The sequence below is a fragment of the Camelina sativa genome, chromosome 9, assembly GCF_030686135.1.
Source record: "Camelina sativa cultivar CO46 ecotype springtype chromosome 9, ASM3068613v1".
Taxonomy (NCBI): Eukaryota; Viridiplantae; Streptophyta; class Magnoliopsida; order Brassicales; family Brassicaceae; genus Camelina; species Camelina sativa.
In genome coordinates, this window is record NC_141888.1 from 5,438,260 (window position 1) to 5,452,671 (window position 14,412).

Here is a 14,412-nt window from a genome sequence, read left to right on the forward strand (position 1 = left end):
TGATGGGAAACAGATTCACAAGATAAGTGATGTTAGTTCACAGATCTGTGTAGAAAAGATTCAAGAGATTATGTTTAATTTTTAATTTACAAAAAAAATTGCAAAAACCTTTTGAAGAAAACTTATATCTATGGATTGGGAAATTACTCACCAAAATTAGTCCATAAAAGAGTTTGGTTGCCCCTCTGTTTAAACCATTTCAGGACTAGTAATATATGTCCTTAATTTCAATGGTGGCTTCTTATTCTTTTTTTCTCAAACGGGTTTTTCTCTCTAGGTTTAGGAGGCACAGAATTAGGCACAAAATTATGAAGATGAACTCTTAAATATATCTTTTTATACTAAGGTTAGAGATTTGGGCTAACTAATGTTACTCATTTTAATGTCACAAACTGGGATTTGCATATCTGTTATTTGTCTTAAACTAAATTGCAATAATATATTGGTCATAACAGTTATGAGATTTTTAAAACTCCAACTTTGAATATTATATTTTGGTTGTGTATAATATTGTACTACTTTCAATAGTCAATATGAAGATCTACTTATAGCATGGTTTTCTACTTGTTCTTAAGTTTTTAAGTTTTTAATATTTTTGATAAAAAATATTAATTAAATCTGTATAATCCTTCAATATGAGTTCATTCTAATGTGTAGTATCCTCATCTAATTTTTACTACTTCTACTTGATTAAATTGATTACATATCGATTAATGTTTTATCTGATTTTAATATAATGCAAAAGTTTATCATATTAAATGTTTTTCTTTGAGAAAAAACATCATTTTCTTATAAGTGAAGTGCTAGGCCTGGGCATTTCGGTCAACCATTTGGTTTCGATTTGGTTGTGTTCGGTTTTAGTTAGTTTGGATATAGTAATATAATAATCATTTGGATATTTAGAAATTTCGGTTCGGTTCGGTTCGGTTAGTTGAAGTAGTAACCATAACTAACATAAATTATATTGAAATTAACCAAATAAATCTAATATAGCCAAAAGTAACTGAATATAACTGAAATTAACCAAAAATACGTTACAAAAGTACAAAAAGGTGAAAAAATATTGATCTGATTTTACAAAATAGTATTTAACTTTGTAAATTCAAAATTATAACATTTCGATATGTTTATTATTTAAAGTAATTCATTGTTTTGAATGTAGAAATTAATATTTTAAGTTTATTTTATAGTTTTTCATAATATTAAGTATATTATTTTTGGTATCTTCTAAGTATTCAGACATTTTGGTTAACCATTTAATTATTGGTTTGGTTTGATTCGGTTTTGGTTAGTTTGGATATAGGATTTAACTAACCATTCGATTATTTGAGGAATTTCGGTTTGGTTTTGGTTTGATTTTTTTGGTTCGGTTTTGGTCAGTTATTTGGTTACCAGTTATTTTGCCTAGCCCTATGAAGTGCCTAAAGGACCTCAATCTTAGAGAGTGTCTCATATACACAATATTATTTGTGAAATAATGTCTTAAACTGTAACTGTCCCGAGATAGTTATGTACGCTGAAGTGGCTTAGATGCTTGGTAATTTGATTCTCTTTATAATAAAACGGAAGTACACAACACTGTTTTGTAAACTATATAATTTTAATAAGTTGGTTATAAATAGGTTATAGATTAATTGATAGATTAATTGGTTACAAGTTAAATAGTGGGTGCAACTTTAATTTATTTCCAAAAATCTTAAAGAAAATATTCTAAAGAATCATTTGATATCATCTAACTTACCATATTAATTTTCTTTATTAAATTATTCATCCATAGTTAAATCTTTTGATATCTAAATTAACATATTAATTTGTTAATTATCATTATACATCACCTCTCATTTATATATATGAGTCTATTTTGCAAAACAAATAAATTATCATATTATTTATTATAATTAAAAAATAGTTTTATTTCCGGATATACCATAAGTTGAATTTTTAAAAACAAATATAATTTTTTCAATCTATAAAATATTCAAGCTTTAGTAATATTATTCTTTAAAAATAATATCTATTGAATTAAAAATTTTACTGAGTAACGGGTCAAAATTTGAATATTTAAATTTAATTTCATATTTTTGTTGAATTTTATAATTTTATATAATATAATAAACTTTAAATAATTTATTTTGAAATATTTTTAAAATATTGAAACTTGATATAAAAGTTAGAAACTATAAACACTCTAAATTGATTTGTCATAGCAATGTCAATAATATGAATGATTTTCAAGAAACCAAGTATAATAAAACAAAAAGTATAACAATATATTAAATTACTCATAATATAATAACTTGCTTATTAAAAAACCAAATTTACAAAATTATATCTTATAATGACAATCAAGTCATGATGTAGTATATACATTGTTGAAATAACTTCACATACATAAACTAATACAACATATTAAAATTTTATTTTAAAATATAAAATATACAAAATTTTGTATAAAATAAAATTTAATCAGTGTTATAGCACGGGTAATTATCTAGAATCATTAACAATATAAAACTTACAAAATAGGTGTCTTTTTTCAAGGTATCATATTTAGCATATGATTTTATTGTATAATGTTTTATCAAAAAACTTTTAAAAACAATCATATAAATTATATTTCATATAAAAATTACAATTTAAATAAAATGAATTTCAATCCGTGCTCTAGCATAGACCTTGATCTAGTTTAGAATTAAAGAGTATCCGACCAGGATAATTTGGAACTTAATTAAAAAATAAAATAAAAATATGAAAAAAAACATAGCTATAGCTAGTGCATGTGGCTCCAATTATTTCGTTTTATCCAATACAAAATTATCATAAATTTGTTATAAGAAGACGTTCATGAGATTCCCAACTACTTTTTCACATGCAATATATTCTCCTCCTTCCAATGGTAATGTGAGTGAACTGAAAGGTTTTAAAATAATTGGTACCAAGTTTGCACATTTTTCACATGCAATATAGTTTATCCTTCCGATTGTAATGTGAATGAATTGGTAGGTGTAAAACTAATTGGTTAACAGATGCATACAAATACCATTGACATGTTTTTTCAAAAAAAAAAAGATAAAATAATTATAAAAATATATATAATATTAATATACATTTGTATTAAGAAATTGAAATTTACATCTTCAAAATAATTTCCTAAAGCTAGTGAAAGAAATTTCACTTTACTAGTGGGCTATATATCCATACCACCATATACCCTCTTTACCAGACTACCACAACGAACACACTTAGAGATTGAGAGAGAGAAATAAAAATAGAAATAATGAGTCTCCGACGCCTTTTCTCGAGTGGTAGTAAATTTTCATCTTCTCGTGCTCCGCCGGTTGTAGCAGCGGGAGTGACCGAGCAGGAGACCGCCCATGTTGACAATCTTGATGCTTACGATCCCAAGGAGGATCATCCCGCTCATGGTTATTACAAAGGCTACAACTCTGCCAAAAAACACATCCTCGAAAGGACTTTCTTCCAAGGTGTCGCAGCAGAAAGTGAGATTAAAGATTTTGTTGCTAATGTCTTACCAACCATCCAGATGGCTGATACTTCCAACGATAAAAAGAAAGAATTGACGGAGAAAGGGGTTCGTATGGCACTCAAACACTTTCCTTCCTCCAAAAAATTAGTGGTTGGTATGTGTGTCATCTCTTTTCTTAGAGTTGGGTCATGTTGCTTAAATAAATTGTTTTGTTCCCTGTTTGTAAGCTGAGTTATTGTTCCTTAATAGATTTGTTCTGAATAGGGAGCTTGTTCCCTCTTTAAAACCTCTATTTGTTTCTTTCCATCTGTCTTGCTTTGTAATCCTACTTTGTTTTATTAGTGAAAAAGAGTCGAAGAGTGTGGTTCTCTTCAAATCAATGGCTCTATATCGTTTTTCAAATTAACCATATAAGAGAACGCCAGAGGCAAATGAGAAGCTATATTGGACAGTAAAGACATGTAATATAATGTGATGTCATGTAATCGAAGGAAAATAAGTAAGTAAGGAACTTGTATTATTTTCAAGTCTAAATATCTGATCTCCAACAGAACTTAAATTAACACACTTGAGCAAATAAATTACGTGAACTAAATTAACCAATCCCTCACTTTGTGAAGTATAGTGGTAATTAAGTTGGTCGTAAAAAAATATGTATAATTAAATGATTGTATCATATGAATATGAAATATTTTATGGTGATCCCAAATTCAATCGATCATGAGAATCAAACCAATCAGGCTGAGTTGATGAAATCTGATCATCTCATTTTACAGTTAGTCCTAGTCCAAATTTACGAATTTTTTATTTAAGAAACGACTAAGATCCAACTAGTGAGATATCGATATTTTTAATTTCAGATTAGGGCTTTGCCACATTTAACAAGTAGAACATGCATATAACTTAACCAATGTAATCATATATATAAAAGTAGAGTTTCAGTCTCTCCTTATTGGTCCACTTGGCAATGCAATTTTAACAAAAAAAAGTTTATATTAAAACACAAATTTAAAACAATTAATTTTCACATTTAACCCACATAATATAAAACTGAAATCTTTATACCTTCTCCCTATAAATTATGCATTAACTTTATTTCTCCACTAAGTTGTATTAATCAATTGTATTAAAACAAAAAAATAAATTAGAATTATAACTCTCATTTTTCTAAATGTAGTTTTTCATCATTTCTCTTCCTATAAATACTCATTATCTTATTCTCTTAGTCTATCACTCTTTCATTCTCTCATCTTCTTCCACTACTCTCAAATCTCTTTTTTGTTTTGTTTTGTTTTGTTTTGTATTTTTTTTGTTATTGTTGTTATATGGGTGATAAGCTCAAATTAATCCTTAGAGCTACTCTCTCAAACAAGAGATCACTGCAGTACTTAGGGGTCGAATCCACAGAGACTCAAGATCAAACACAATAGATTGTAAAGTTTTGTAAATTACGCTAAACAAGTTAAATTGAATTAAAATAAAGCTATGCAAATATTTAAATAAAAGCGTTGTGAATTCAGAAAATCAAAAGAGCTAAGCCTAGAGAATTTCTCAGGAAATTATGAAATATTAAATCAGATAAATTAATTAAGGTTCTAGCAATAAAGATCAGATCTAGAACTCTAAACTTTTGGTAAAATAATCAGTTCTCACTGCAATTATATTCTAAATTTAAAACCAGAAAATCCAAATCTCTTTGTAAAATTCTAAGTAATAAATCAGCTTTAAGAACATGTTTAGATAAGTTCACAGAATTATTAATTCAAATCTCTTTGTAATAAACAATTCTGCTCATCAATGGTTTAATCAGGAAAACAATTATATTCTCATATCAATTTATTTCCCTAAGATAACAATTCTAGGTGATCAATCAAGAATTATTGTGAAGAACAACCAAGGATGAAGATCATAAAAGATTAAGAACCCTAAAAATCTCAGATCTAATAAATCATAAAAACCTCTATGAAAAACCCTAAACTTAACAAGCAAATTACTCAGACATGTTTAATGAAGAACAAATCATAATTCTGAATAACATGCAAGAGATAATAAAAGTAGAAGAGGGAGTTCAAGAATTCTTCTCTACAAAGCAGATCTCTCTCTCCCAAAAGCTCTCAATATCCTTCTCTCAAAAACTGCTAGAAAATAACTTAAGGGTTTCTAAAACCCAAAAACAATATATATACATCCTAAAATACGTCCAGGGGCTTATGTTGCAATTATAGAAGACTTTGGGCAAATTTGTAAAACTTCCAAATTTGTTGTTCTCTCGTCGGGTAAACATTAGTGTCGATCAATGCTCCTTTGTGTGGTGTCGATCGACGCTCTTACTCTGATCCGACTCCAACTTGATTTCCTTCGGTAAAGTGCTCCAAAATGATCCAGATTGTTCCATATTGCTCCATTCGTGCCAAATTCCTAAATAACCTGTAAAGACTCAAAAATAACCTAGAAACAAATCAAAAGACTCAAAAAGCACACTTATATCATGGTTAAAAAACCGTAAAAACCATGATATATCAACTCCCCCAGACTTAGCCTTTGCTTGCCCTCAAGCAAAACAGAAACTTAAACCTGTGAAAGAGGTTTGAAAACATAGAATTCACTCAACTGCTGGTAACTGATCTTCGCACTCTTTATCGCCTTGACTCTCAAGAACTTACTTCATATACTTTGTCAATTGAAAAGCATCAACATTCCTTACTCAAATCCCACAATCCTCTGGAATCTCTAGTCTCCCCATAACCATCTCATTACATAAATTAAAGCAAGTACAGGTGAGTTCTTACTTTGTGGTATTCAAACAGTGGCATATGGACTCTCTTCAGGCCAAGACATTCTTCTTACATCTCCTTTCCTCTCCCTTTTCTCACTTCCCTTTTTTTTTTCTTTTCTTATTCTTTTTTTAGCAAAGGTGTATGCGAATACCGGGGTCATTGGTAATTTACCTATGATGTTCATATATTTTACCTTGTTTTCCCTTAGTTTATTCACATCTTTTGCATCTTTTTCTATCCATTTAGGCCATTATTGTGTAGCTTTGGCACTAATCATGCATTAGGGCTTAGTTGCATTGCATTTGCATCTTTTCATGCATAAACAGGTGATTTTGGAGCTCAAGGAGCATGGAAGCAATGGAGAAGAGATGTGAAGCAATCTTGAGGAGGAAACAAGGGAGTTAAGGCTGAAACAACAAGGTCCGGAGTCCAACTCGACCGCACACTCGACCAGACACTCGACCGTGTGCTGAGGAGGACTCGACCGAGTGGAGATTGCACGTGAGAAGCCAGCTCGACCCCTAGCTCGACCGAGCACAGGTCGAGTTGACCGAGCCGTTGACTGCTTTGACTTTTTCTTTTTTTTAGGGCTTCCACTTCTCTACTATATAAGACCTTGTACCTGCAGCCACCAAAGTGTCCAGATTTTTAGATATTCCCAAAAACCTAGTTTTTACCTTTTTTTAGCATTATTCCTTTTGCATTTTATTAGATTTTGTACTTGTTAAAGAAAACTCTTAGATTCTTCAATATTGTTGGTTCAATAACTTTCTTAATATTGAGAATTTGAGTTTCATCCTTTGATTAATATTGAAGATCTCAGTTTTATCTTTCTAATAATGCAAGTTTCAATATTTTCTGGGTTTTTGATTTGTTTCATCATGTCTTGTTGTGAGTAGTCTTCTTAGGATCTTGAGGATGGGTTAGGAAGGATTGATCTTGTGATTTATGTGATTTGGTCAAGCTTGATTGTTGTAGATCTCTTCTAGGCTAGATGTTCTTAAGGCTGATCTTGAACTGAGAGGTTAGGATCTGATTTCAAGCTCCTTAGCATCACACCAATGTTTAAGAAGCATAGATAAGGCTAGATCTAGAGCTTACCATTAGGCTTGCTAAGAGATTAGAGGTCTTGTTTGGTTTGAGATGTATTGCTTAATGCCTGCTTGTGTAGATTCTTTACTGTGTGAGAACAAGTCTAGAATTGCATAGGTTTGATTGTTTCTTACCATGAGAGTGGGAGAAACTTGTCTTAGATTTATATGTCTCGAGGTTAGCTCAAAGTTTGCTTGAGATTTGTTGACCAAGTTAGATAACCACAATGATTAGTTCTTCCCATGAATCCATCCTCAGGAACCTTCTGTGTTTATTGATTTTAAAGTCTTAGTCTTGTAGGTCGCTTGTTGTTTGATTGGTTTTAGTATTGCTCTGTTTTTGTTGTGTTGCTCTGTTTTCCGGATTCAACCAGCTCGACCTCCCACTCGACCTACACTCGGTCGAGTGCTTGCTCGAGTTCATCCCCAGAACTTGTGTTTATGATTTGTGATTGTCTTGTTTCATTCCTGTTTCATTCCAGTTGCATTCATTTAGCTTTCAGTTCATTAATTGTCTTGCATTAGTTCATTAGTAGTAGTTTCTATTTCTGTTCTTGCTTCATTACATTTTCAATCATTCAGTTTCATTTGCATTTAGTTCTTAGTTCTTGTAGTTTAGTTTCTGCATCTTTACATTTCCATCTTAGGATTGTTAGTGACAAACAATCATTACATTTGTCTTAACTTAGATTCATATGCACATCTTATCTGTTCACAAACACTCATTTAGGATTGATACCTCTTGTACTGCAATAGCATAAGGGGAATTGAAACACCCATCCATCATTCCATTCATATATCATCATTGCATACATCCACCATCATTCACCACACAAATAAACCTTGTTTCAATTTGGCACCGTTGCCCATTTGAGTGTGTTTTTGTGACATTTAGGATCCATATTAGTCTAGGATTAAGTTCGTTTATACATTTGAATCTTCTGTTTGTGGGTTGAAGTTCCATTTCAGGTACCACTCGACCATCAACTCCACCACCACTCGACCGAGTAGTGATCGAGCACCTGCTCGAGCCAGACGCCGGATCTCTATAACCATCAGTTTCCAGTCGACTTGATCACCAACAAGAGCCTGTGCTCAGTCGCGTGCCTGGGAAAAATCGTTTGTGTTTGTTGATGCACACAAGGTCTAAAGGAAAGGACCATCTTCTCAAGCACATTGACAACATCCACAAGGTGACAAAGGGTTTGGGAACTAAGCAAAGGAGAGTTGTTCAGGACCAACAAGAGGTTATAGTAGCAATGGATCATCAGGATCAGGTTCAGAGACCAAGGAACATTGGTGCTGGAGATGCACCCAACACTCACAACCAAAGGGCTGGAATTGTGCCTCCAACTGTTGCCAACAACAACTTTGAGATCAAGAGTGGCTTAATATCCATGATTCAAGCCAACAAATTTCATGGATTGCCAATGGAGGATCCACTTGATCACCTTGATGAGTTTGATAGAATATGTGGCCTTACAAGGATCAATGGTGTAAGTGAGGATGGTTTTAAGCTGAGGTTGTTCCCTTTCTCACTTGGGGACAAGGCTCATTTATGGGAAAAAACTCTCCCCACTGGTGCAATCACTACTTGGGATGCATGCAAGAAGGCTTTCTTGGCCAAGTTCTTTTCTAATGCTAGGACAGCAAGGCTGAGGAATGAGATCTCTGGATTTGCTCAAAGGAACAATGAGACCTTTTGTGAGGCATGGGAGAGATTCAAAGGATATCAGACTCAATTTCCTCATCATGGTTTCAGCAATGAGTCACTATTGAGTACCTTGTATAGAGGAGTGCTTCCAAAGATAAGGATGTTGCTTGACACAGCTTCTAATGGCAACTTCCTCAACAAGAATGTGGAAGAAGGCTGGGAATTAGTTGAGAATCTTGCTCAGTCAGATGGCAACTATAATGAAGACTATGATAGGACCATAAGGAGCTCCTCAACTGATCAAGAGGACAAGTATAAGAAGGACTTGAAGATGGTCAATGAGAAGCTTGACAAGATCCTTCTTAGCCAGTCCAAGTCTATTCATTTCATTGGTGAAGAAGAAGCACAAGTTCAAGAGGGGGAGACTGAGTTTGCTGAGTTGTGCTACATGCAGAATCAAGGAGGATTCAAAGGCTACAACCAAGGAGGTTTCAAGAACAACAACCTATCTTATAGGAGTACCAATGTGGCTAATCCTCAAGACCAAGTCTATCCACCTCAACAGCCTCAACAACAACAAACCTACATCCCCAAACAACAACACCAAGTGTTCCAGCCTCAGTTGTGTCCCCCACCAGGGTTTCAGACTAACCAAGGCCAAGAACAAGACTTAAAAGCTATGATGCAACAATTGTTGATTGGGCAAACACAAGGAAAGATTGAGGAAGCCAAGCAGTTTGCTGAGTTGAACCAAAGGTTAACATCACAGTACAATGATCTGAATATGAAGTTTGAGGGTCTTAATTCAAGAGTGAAGTATATGGAGGGTAACATAGCATCTACTTCAGCTCCAAAACCCAACCAACTCCCTGGAAAAGCTGTTCAAAATCCAAGGGAGTTCTCAGCCAAAGCCATTCAATTTCAAGAGGAAGAAGTCACTGAGGACAGTGAAGTCCAAGTTTGGGGGAATTCATTAGTTACTGAAGCCCCAAGTGACATCTGTGCAAAGCAACAGGAGCACGCAGGAGAACTCGACCAGGAGCTCGAGCAGTCACTCGACCGAGTGCATGCTCGAGTGGTCGATCGAGCTGGGGACTCCGAAGCTGTCAAGCCTGCTAAGTACATTCCTCCTGCTTACAAGCCTCCACTGCCATTCCCTGGGCGTTTCAAAGCACAGAGGATCAAGGAGTTAAGGGAAATCATTGAGAAAAAGGAGATGTTGGCTAAGCAACATGAGGAAGAGAAGGTTTTGAGGCAAGAAGCGTTGGTTGAGAAAAAGGAAGAAGTGATGGCTATTCAAGAGATCATCATTGCCTACCAAGAAGAGGAGAGAGGACCTGCTTTGGAACAGTATAAACCATACCCTCTCTATAGAGATTTTTTGCTTGATTTATCAGTAAAGAAAGCTCAAGCTCAAGATGAGAAGGATCTTGAGAACCTTGGAGGAGTGATCATCCCACTTAAGCTTAAGGACCTAGGGCCATTCTACTTGCCTTGCACAATCAGTTACCTCCACTACAATCAATGCCTTTGTGATTTGGGAGCTTCAACAAGTGTGATGCCATACTCCTTAGCTCAAAAGCTTGGGAGAACTGATTTCAAATCCACTAAACTCCATGTGTGCCTAGCTGATGGGACAAATAGAGAGGTAGTTGGAAGGTTGGAGAATGTCCCACTCAAGATAGGGAAGGCAAGGGTTCATACTGATTTTGTGGTCATAGAGATGGACAAGGAGCCTGAAGATCCAATCTTGTTAGGGAGGCCATTTTTAGCCACTGTTGGAGTAGTAATAGATGTTAGGGAAGGTCTTGTGACCTTGAACATTGCTGAGGATACTGTCATGAAGTTCAACATCTATAACCCAACCAACCTGCCTACCATTGATGATCAACCCTTCACTATCAAGGAGAAAGTTGATCAAGAGGTTTTCAAGGATGAAGGAGATCCTAAGGCTGAGCTCCCACTTCAAGAGGATTCTGTTGAGGAACTTAAGAGGTCAGTTCAAGAGCTGTCTAGTATGGTTGAGGATCTCAAAGTCAAACTGAACAAGAGGTCTTTGAGGAAAGCAAGACCTAGGCTCAAATTTAAGAAGAAATATGGTTTGAGTGCTAAGAGTGAGGTGATCAAGGATCAACTTCACAGTGACCAAGAGGTTCCAGGGAGGATTTCATCACCTCCTTGGTATCTAAACCAAAGTTAAGAAGAAAACCAAAGTCAAGCTTAGTGACTTTAAACAAGCTCACTAGGGAGGAAGTCCCTAAGGTATCCTTTGTAAATATGGTTTAAATTCTTAGTAGTTTTGATGTGTTTTCTTTTATGTTTTTGTTGGACAGGCTTTTAGTAAGAATGTAGTTGGTTAAGGAGAGTTGTGGACTTGGAGAAGAAGACTCGCAGGCCCACTCGACCAGTCCACGAGAGGTACTCGGCCGAGCTGGGTATGAATTAAAGCCCATTTCATCTTCAAACCGTTAGGACGATCGAGTGGAGGGAAGAACAAGGAGAAAATTTTTGAAATTTCAAAATTGGTCAAGGAGCTCGACCACGTGCTGGTCGAGTGTGGGGTCGAGCTACATCCAAAAGCAAGTCAAAGATTCCCAATTCAAATTTGAATGGTATGGACGCTCCACCCTTGTCTCCTTGTCCCCTTGGCTTCTTTATATAGCCCTTGCACGATCTTGAACCTCTCACATTCTCTCATTTTCTCAAAACACTTAAATTCAAGCTTTGAAATCTCTCTCAAAGTTCATCTCTTGCTCAAGCTTTGTTCTTTTAAGTTTTTGGGTCACTAACCTATTAACTTTGAGCTTTGAGTTTATTCTCTTTAGTTTCTTTTGAAAATGTCTTCCAAGATCACCAATAAGTCTCACCGAACCGCTGCAAGCTCCATGGAACGTCGTGATGCTGACCTTGAATCAAGAGGTGAAGCTGGGAGAGTCACTCGACGGACCACTCGATCGACCACTCGACCGAGTGCCGGGTCGAGCAGTCGGTCGAGCCAGATGCCGTATCCAAGGAGAGACTCTGTTGAGGAAGATCCTGAAAGGACTGAGAGTGAGGAGGAAAGAGAGCCTACTCTCAATGAGTTTATGAGGAAACACAAGGCCAAAGGGAAGAGGCCAGCTGTTGAAGTTGAGCAAGAAGAGATTGAAAGTGAAAGTGAGGAGGAGAGTGAAGAAGAAGAATTGATGGATGATAGAGAAGCTGAGTCTTGTGGGCTGTCAAAGAGGCAGATTTATGATGCTTTCATGAGGATGGAGTTCTTGGGAACTAGGTATCCTCCCAAGGAGACCATGGAGAAGCTTGCCATTGATGAGGATGTGGAATACCTCTTTGAGAAGAGCAATCTCACCAAGTTCATGGGGCTGTGCATAGAAGGCTACAAGGAGGAAAGCTGTGAGTTCCTAGCTACTGTCAAGCTGCACACATATGCAAGGAAGAGTGCTGAAAATGGAGCTGGTCACATCTCTTTCACTATCAAAGGGAAGAAGCATGAGCTTTCAATGAAAGAGGTAGCAAATGTGTTTGGTTTTGAGATTGGGAGCAATAGGAGTTTGATGGTTCCAAAAGATGAGTTGTATGCTGTGTGGGAAACCATTGGAGATAACAAGTACTACTCATCCTCCAACTCCAAGAGCTCTAGGATAAGAAGCCCAGTCCTAAGGTACTTCCACAAAGCTCTTGCAAATACATTCTTTGCAAGGAAGGAAACTGGGAACATCAATGAGGGAGAGCTAAAGATGATTGACTTGGCTCTTAATGGAGTGATCTTTCAAGCAAGGAATGGTACCATCATCCTTGGGAGCACAGTGGATACTGACTTAGGAATGGTGCTCATTGACCACATGACCCAATTGAGAAGTTGGGTAGGAAAGTTGGAGACCAAAGGGTCAAGAGGAGCACTTACCATTGGAGGCATCATCACTCCAATCCTACAAGCTGCTAGAGTTCAACTTAGAGGAGAAAGGGTCTCACCAAGATGGATTGACTCAAGCTACCTCACTTCTACTCTCATCCTAGCCAAGGAGAAGCATCAAGGGAACCACATATTCAACTTTGAGCTTCCAACACTAGGGAAAAAGCAATTCATATTGCCTAACCAAGAGCTCACCACCATTCAAGAAGGAGCCAAAATTGATTTTTGGCCAGCTGAGGAGCATTGGTTTGATGGAGTGATTCAACATAGAGTTGAGGAAGCTGGGAATGCACAAGTAGCTGATGGAGAGGAGCAGTTCTACTTTGAAGATTATGAGCCCAACCCAAGAGATAGTAGAGGAGTGAGGGAGAATGCCAAGAGGTTAACTCTTTTGCAAAAATGGGGTAAGTGGCATGGAAAGAGATTTGATAAGCTGAAGAAGAAGGTGACCAACATGGCTAAGTCTATCAAAGGCTTAAAGAAAGAGATTGCTGAGCTGAAGAGTGGAAACTCATCTCCTAGCCAACATTCAAGCCTTTTGAGGAGAAGTAGCTAAACTAGAGCACTTTCAAGGGTTGCGAATCCTGTGGAACCAGCTAGGGCTTCAATGTATGAGCCAAATCTGAGGAAGAGGAGCTCAAGTACCCGCGAACATCAGTTTTCGAGGCACTCGACCGGGTCACTCGAGCACCCACTCGACCGAGCACCTCCGACGCACTCAGCCGAGCACCTTCCCAGATCACCCTATGGCTTCCCACCTCCAGCTGCTTATCCAGGTTATCCATTATACCCTCCCATCCCACCTCAATACTACATGGATCCAGCTCTCTACCAGCAGTTCTGCCAGCAGCAAGCCCATCATTTGGACAACCGCAGTCCAGCTCGACCCCCCCACTCGGACACGTACTCGACCGAGTCAAGATCGATCGGAGTCATCGAGCTGCCCCAAAGTCCTTCTCCAAGCCACCAGCCTGACCCCAACTACTCCTATGACAGCATGCAGATGGATGTGGACAACTACTTCCACAATCCCTAAGGTACCACTATCACCTTACCATTGTTTATACCATTGCATTTCATATTGTGTTTTGTGTTGTGTTTAAATCTTGAATCCTCTCACAACTTTTTCACACAAGGGACTGTGTGATTTAAGTTTGGGGGAGGGTTTGAGATAGCATTTGATGTTGTGTTTTGTGTTCTTATTTCAAATTTTTATCATCATCATGTTAGCACTTGCATTAGCATCTAAGGCATAGAAAAACCATAAAAATTTGAAAATTTTTGAAAAAATCTTCATAAAAAAAGAGTGTTCATGTAGTTTGCATTGCATATTAGGATCTTGTTTAGCATGTTTCATGTAGAATTGTATAATATTTACATTAGGGATCTATGATGAGTATTTCCTTGTTAGCTAGCCTATTCACTAGACTAGGATCAATGCCCAAGTTATTAGTACTTTGATGCTAGTTGAGTAGTAGGAAGCATAAGAT

General features: G+C 36.3%; 1 non-coding gene across 1 annotated transcript; it reads right to left on the reverse strand.

Annotated features, from left to right (window-relative positions):
- Positions 1 to 9,007: 9,007 nt before the first annotated feature.
- LOC147937755 (small nucleolar RNA R71) lies at positions 9,008 to 9,114 on the reverse strand. The gene has a single exon (XR_015567516.1). It is a non-coding gene; the product is annotated as a small nucleolar RNA R71 (small nucleolar RNA).
- Positions 9,115 to 14,412: the final 5,298 nt, after the last annotated feature.